The sequence below is a fragment of the Calidris pugnax genome, unplaced genomic scaffold (assembly GCF_001431845.1).
Source record: "Calidris pugnax isolate Ruff unplaced genomic scaffold, ASM143184v1 scaffold72, whole genome shotgun sequence".
NCBI classification, from domain to species: Eukaryota; Metazoa; Chordata; class Aves; order Charadriiformes; family Scolopacidae; genus Calidris; species Calidris pugnax.
This window is the reverse complement of record NW_015090808.1, coordinates 1,253,145-1,259,795: the sequence shown is the minus strand read 5'-3', so window position 1 is coordinate 1,259,795 and position 6,651 is coordinate 1,253,145. Positions and strand designations below refer to the sequence as shown.

Here is a 6,651-nt window from a genome sequence, read left to right as displayed (position 1 = left end):
GCTGCAGCTGAGAATAGGCTCTGCAGGGTGAGCATCAGGTACAGAAATCATCGTGTGTTCACTAAATACACCGGTGACCGGCTCTGTAAGTGAGGAAAAACCCACTGCCCAGAAAAGGCCAGAAGCTGAGACTTTTACTCTACCCACTTTGTCTGCAAAGTGGGCCTGCCCAGTTCCACAGAAGACAACTAATGACAGGGGTGATGTCAGATATAACAGTTCCCAAGCTTTCTCAGTCAGCACATATCAGCTCTATTTGCCGTCCTTTGCACTTTCTGGCAGCCTCCCCTGCTCCCTCACTATCAGACTCCCATCTAAACAGCCACAAAGAACAGCCTGCTTCAGGCTGACATCCCCCGAGCCTGGGAACCGCTGCTCTGAGTCCCACTCCTGTTCTCCCGTAGGAAGTGGGGGGGTCACCTTAGTGTGGTTATTCCAAAGGGAGCCAGCTGTGGTGGGAGGATTACTAGAGGAGATGTGACAAAAGTGGGGACTTGCCTTCACTGTCGTCTTTCATCTTCCACAGCCTGCTCTATCCACAATGGCACCATCTTCATCTCTCGGTCAGTTGTTTGCCCTGGGAGGAGAAGACACAGTTAAAACATGAAGGTCAGAGCTAATTCCTCTAGCTTGTTTCCTTCTTCAGTGATTCCACAGACCTGCTCTTGCACTTTCTCACACCCCAGGTATCTCCTTGATCACCCACTATGTGAGGAAACGCACACCTTACAGCCCCAACGCGTTCCTCTGGGTGCAGCCATGTACGATGCAGATTGGCACCGTTGATGCCAGCACTGAGCGTGGCATGACAGGAGCAGATGTGGGTTGAAGTGGTTCCTACAGGAGGCCCTTGCATGCCCTGTCTATGCAGTTGGGTCCCTGGGCCCCACCACCTCCGTATCTCAAGGCTTTTGTAAGAGAAGCTGATTGAAAAAAGAGAACCTTTGCTTTTTCAGTGCCAGGCTCCACCTGGAAGCACAACGCCTTCCTTTTCCCTGCCTTGTGGATAACATGAAGATATCGGTGCACACATCACCCACAGAAGGCCTCACACACAAAGGTCTCATTTCTGCTTTTCCTCGTGCTGCTCCTCTGTGAGGAGGCACCTCCATGCCTGCCATCCAACTTAGCTTAATTCTCTCTCGACTTTCCCCAGTGGGACTGAGCTGGGCACTAGCACAGAGCAGGGACTGAGGGGCAGTTTTTGAGGGAGCTGGTTTCTCTGGAAAGATTTCTCCTGATGATGCTGGATGCTTGGAATTGCTGGTGAGCTCAGGGGTGTATCTGGGCTCTCTGCAGCTCTGAGTCCTGATGGCATCCACACTGCGGGGCCTGGCCGCTGAACTGCGTGAAGAAATCCTAAATCATATAGGAGCTTTTAAAAACTGTACCCAAACAAGGTGGATGGGAAGTCCCCCAGAGGCTTATGACAGAAGAGCAGAAGACTACTCCCTCTGTTGTAGGCAACAGCGTTCATCCCAAGCACAGCAGCCATACAAATTAACCAGCTTTACAACACCCTGTCAGGTGTTTGACAGGCTAATCAAAAAAACACCTCCCTGTTATCCAAGGGCATGTGGGAATGAAATGTCCATTGCTAATTATTGGTAAGGTCGTTGGTGTCTGGGGCTGTGCGAGGATTTCATATGGAATGCAAACAGGGTGCTGGGATGGCCAAACAGCTGCTGCATTTAAAGCCTGACCATGGTGTTTCCCAGCTAAGTTAATGTGGCTGCACACCCCTCCCATGTAGGCAGAGGAGGGGCTGTTACCCACAACCATAACCATGCAAGCGTTGGGCATGGCCCATGCTGGTCGGGGCAGCTTCTTTGGTGTGCCAAGGTCAGGAAATGTCAGTGTTTTGAGAAACTTTGTCTGAGAAAGGGCCCTTGACTGTCACCAGTGCAGTGACAGCAAAGCAGAGCAGAGGAACGTTCAGCCAGATGACGTAGGCCGCTGCACGGTGTGGCCCCTTCTCTGAATGCCTGGGACCTGTAGGCTGAATGTCCCTGTAGCCAGCTCCCACGGGCAAACACATTTCATTTGTCACATCTTACTTGGCAGGGGAAGCCTCTGTTATATCCCAGGAGCTCCATGAAGAGAGGTGTGCAGGCCGAGGCTGTCTCTCCGGGCTGGGACGCGGCAGCACAGCAGACACACGTTTGCTGTGTACACCTTTTGCATACGCCGGCTCTCTCCTCCTCCACAAAGCTGGAGCGGGCCTAATTAGAGAGCAGAGATGAGCAGCCAATCTGCAGAGGGAACATGACAAAAGTATGTCAGTGCCTTATCACCAGAGCTGGGCAGAGCCCACCAGAGGGCTACTTTCTGCTAAGGCCGTCACTTTCCCCTTCGGCTTTGGGGGTGGTTTTGTTTCATGGTTGTTTGGCAACCAGTCATAGGAAGTATTTTTTTAAGCTTTATTTGCGCCTCTAAGGAAAAAAACATTAATAATTCCTTCCCAAGTTATTTTTAGGCTGCACCCAAGACTGTAAAACCAGCAAAGAAAAGAGTACACGGCATCAGGCTCTAACTGGGCATGGAGTGTTAACACGGAGCATCCAGACTTCAGGAGAATCCCTCTTCCCCTTTCAGCCCCCAGTGATTTCTTCTTTCTTCCGCACACATGACACACACCACTGTAGGGGGTTTATTTGCTACTGCTGGGACCTGGGATGGCTGGTGGAGACCACGTGAGGCAGCAGCACCTACAGTGTAGTTTGCCCCCAGCCCAAGAAAAGACCTAGGGTCTTCCTTTATCTTTTTGAATTTTTGTGCGAAATATTGCTTTTAGTAAGGTTTGAGCTGAGATTCTATTTTAGGTGCCTGGTTTTGTATCTGGCATTTTAAAAAATATCCTGCAATTACGAGTTGCAGAGCTTTAAGAAGTTTGGAGGTTGCCACCAATAATCCATTATTCACTAGCACCACCACAACGAATAGCTCATATTCCCCAAAAATTTAGAACAGGACACAGCAAAGGTTTTCCCAGTCCTTTGAACAGTAACTACACAGGCGTATGAAACCCTCTGAACATGGAAGTTTCTCTGTGGGACCTACAAGTAAAACTCAAGCAAGGGGTAGCTTTCTTCAGACCCAGGACGTGTGCCTCAGAGCACGTCTATCCCAAGACAACCCTGAGCATCTGTTATTTTGCTGACAGTGGGAGCTGGGCACACACGTGTAACGCTGTACACGCTGACTGTGCATAAGTATATAGATCTGGGAATGTTTCCCACAGCCATACCCAGCACGGAGGGCTGCAGAGACTCAAAATGGGAGCTGAAGGTATGTGCCCAGCCCTACAGAAGGCTTTACTCCATTTTTTGTATCCTCTCTCATTTTTCAATCTCACAATATTCATGTACAAGAGTATTTCCAAACTATAAATGCTTGTGAACAAGCAGTACCTTGTAAAACTGTGTATGCTACATGTGGCAGGAGAACAGCACTTGTGGAATGTCCACAGCCTCCTCTGTGTACACAGCAATATCTGTTTTGGGGGGTTCAGACTACTGCCCTCGGGTAGTTATCTGCTGCTGGGCAAGGAACTGCCCTCGGGGTGAACCTTCTCATGGTCAATGCACCAAGTGTGCCCTACGAGGCTGCGGGGACCGCACTCATGTATAGACCAGCAGAGCTACTGGCTGAAAGGGTGGCCTGATCCCTGGCACTGCACCCCAGGAAAGCTCAGGGGCTAAGTGGAAAGACGCTGATGAAGGGCAGGGCTCCCTCCAGGGTGGCAGTGGTCCAGCTCTGACCCCCCTAAAGCTGAGCAGAATTTGGCTAACAACAGAGCACCCTGTCCACATGTTTATAATAAGGGCTACATTTCTACCTGGAAAAGGTGATAATCCCTGTAAGGCCTTCAGGAGATAATTAGAGAAAGGCGAGGGGGGGAGGTGATGTGCTTAAGGCACGGCTTTTTTTCCCCCAACTGAAAGGGAACAGGCAAAAAGAGGTCCATATACTCAGGGAGTCTCATCTATGCACCACCTACGACAGCAGACAGCCCTTGTAAAGCCCTGAGTGCCTTACTGGTGCTTCAGAAAATCCCCCAGCTCTCTCTTAGCCCTTAAATCCCTGCAAACATCCCAAAGTAGCACAGGGTCCTCGGGTGCCGCAGACAGAGCTGTGTGTAACACAGCTAACTGCACTCCTGCAGCCCGGCTACAGAAAACAGGATTGCTCAGGCTTGCAAAACAGCGTGAGAACCTGCGAGTGAAGCCTGCAGACTTCTTCCTTGTTCCCAGTTTACTCGGGAATAATTGTTTGCTTCAGCCAAGCTCTTCCTGATCTATATCCACAGATCAGCATCGGGCTCAGCGCTGCAGCCTGTCATGCGCTATCTCCAACATGAAAGCAGGCAACAGAGATAGGACGGGGCAATTTTCTCCCCAACCCCGCTCTGCGACAGCGTTGAGGATGTCACAGCTTTTCGGCACGAGGCAGCAAATCGGGAGGCCGGTCCTGGCTTTGAGTCACTGCCTTTCAAGCCTGAGCATCTGGGCAGCTGTTTGGCCCTGAAATTGAGGTGCCATTTTCCAGAGCACGCGTGGTTGTTTTGTGGTTTCCATTGTTTACGCGGTGGAGAACCCCAGCTCTCATTCTCCGGGTACCTGCCCGCCTCCCACCAGTCTTTCAGGTCTCGTGTTTGGCCGAGAGCGTCCCCGGGAATCTCCAGTCGCATCTTGCTGGTCCCAGCCACGTGGCCGGTGTGGGCTCCTGCCCCTTCCCTGGGAGGCTTTCAGGCAAACAAAGGAGTGACCCGTGTCTCTCAGTGCGATGCCGGGGAGGGCAGCGCGCAGACACCCCGTCCCAGGGATGAGAGGCTCTGATGCTAATCGCCCGCCTTTGATCCCTTCGCCTTTCAACTAAAGCTCCCTGTCTTCTCCCTGTCTCCCCCCAGGGCTCTTCTCCAAATGAGGACCTGTGCAGCTGCCAGGGCACATGATAGGAAGTGCCACATCCAAGCAGATGAGAAATCTCCAGCCTCGGCCAGGATCTTCTAGAGGTAATTGTGGGTGTTTGCATAGCGCACAAGCAGAATCGGTACCGGTTCGTGCAGCTGAGGACACGGCTGCACCACTGCACCACTGCCTAGTCTGGGCGTGCAAACAGTCCTCGGTGAGAGCAAGTGCAGCCTCTGGAGAGACAATACAAAGCTGAGACCTCAGCTGCATGTCTGCCAGCCCCAGAAAACTGGGGCTTGCTTTCCTAACCCAAAAACCAAGTAAGAGGTTCAGTCACTAGAAACCAAAGCCAATTTCTTGACATCAGTGAGCTATTAGAGATGGGTGATGCTGCGCTCACAGCCCTTGTAGATCTTTTTAAGAGAGAAGGCTTCTTTTAAGTGTAATTTCTGCACACCGCTACTAGAAATGTTAATATTTGACAGCTATTTTCATCTTACTCAAAATAAGGATTAAATGAGATTTCCACAGCAGGTCATTTTCATGGTCTGGGGCTGAATTTTATGTCACTCTTTAGTTAGTAGGTTTTAAATAGTTGCTTTTAAATGTGTCCCCTAGATCCCATCAGGTTGGATATCAATTCCATCGGCATTGGGAGATGTTATTCCTAACCAGAATCCAAATTTGACCCTGGACAGAGACAGTGGTTTTTTTGTGTTAACTTTTGAAACTCATGGCTGAAGACCAGACCCACGTCTGGGTTTGGATCCAGGTGTCCCATAAAGCATCAAGGCACCCAGGTCCTCTCTGCTCCATCTAACTCCCTCAACTTGTCCAAAAGAGTGCATTCCCAGGCAGATGGCTTCTAGGAATAGTATCAGTATATTAGCCTTGTAACTCATTAATGCTAATAGCAGTTGCATAACGCAGAGCTGAAGTGTGGTTGTACAGTAAGCTAAGAACACAGCCCAACTCTACAAGGTGCCAGTGCTCAAACTGACCCTTGCAATTTGGTGACAGGCGCCCAAAGAGTCTTCAGCTTTGCTTTCCTTTGAGGCCTATTTATCTTGGTTGCTTTGTCAGGTTCCCTGGCACCATAAAATAAAGCTCAAAAAGGGAAGCCATTAAGACAAGAAAAAAGGGCAGAATTCTTCATGATGTTTTTCTGGCTGTTCAAGGCTGCTCCTAACTTTTCACCTGTCTGGGCCAGTTTGGGGGGCTCCTGATGCCATTGTGGTGCCCGGGAGGGACGTGCAGTTCTCTGCCCTCTGCCTCTGGCCATATTTCCCCCTACGTGTACCCAGAAAGACCAAGGCTCAGCGATCTGCCCTTTGCTGGCCCGCCAACCTTCCATGTGATGAAGACAAGGGAGGATGAAGACTGCTGCTGCAACTTTGAAACAACAGAAAATATTAAATAAACCCTAATTCCCCGCTGGTACATATATGCACTATAAATAAACATCATAACTACGTAAATAGCACACAGCTCCTAGGAGCTGGGTCACCTTCTGAAACACCACGCAGAGGAGTTTGCTACTCTACCACAGAGGGACCGTGCTTGGCTAAATCACGCGACTCTAATTTAAACGCATGCTGTACAGTAACATAATTTTTGGAAACCATATTGTTTGGCCCTCCTGAGTGATTCCCAGAAGTAATTCCTGCGAGGAGCACACACCCAAGCCCAGTCAGAATTTCTGGAATGACATTCCAGTTGCTCAACACCTGGTTATGCA

At 50.1% G+C, this 6,651-nt stretch overlaps 1 long non-coding RNA gene across 1 annotated transcript in view; it reads right to left on the bottom strand.

Annotated features, from left to right (window-relative positions):
• Positions 1-420: 420 nt before the first annotated feature.
• LOC106885844 overlaps positions 421-6,651 on the bottom strand; it is a 45,801-nt gene continuing 39,570 nt past the window's right edge. Inside the window, exons 7-8 of the long non-coding RNA XR_001411514.1 lie at positions 2,058-2,252; positions 421-577 (exon numbers count right to left, since the gene is read on the bottom strand). This is a non-coding gene — a long non-coding RNA (uncharacterized LOC106885844). The remainder of the gene's footprint in view (positions 578-2,057; positions 2,253-6,651) is intronic.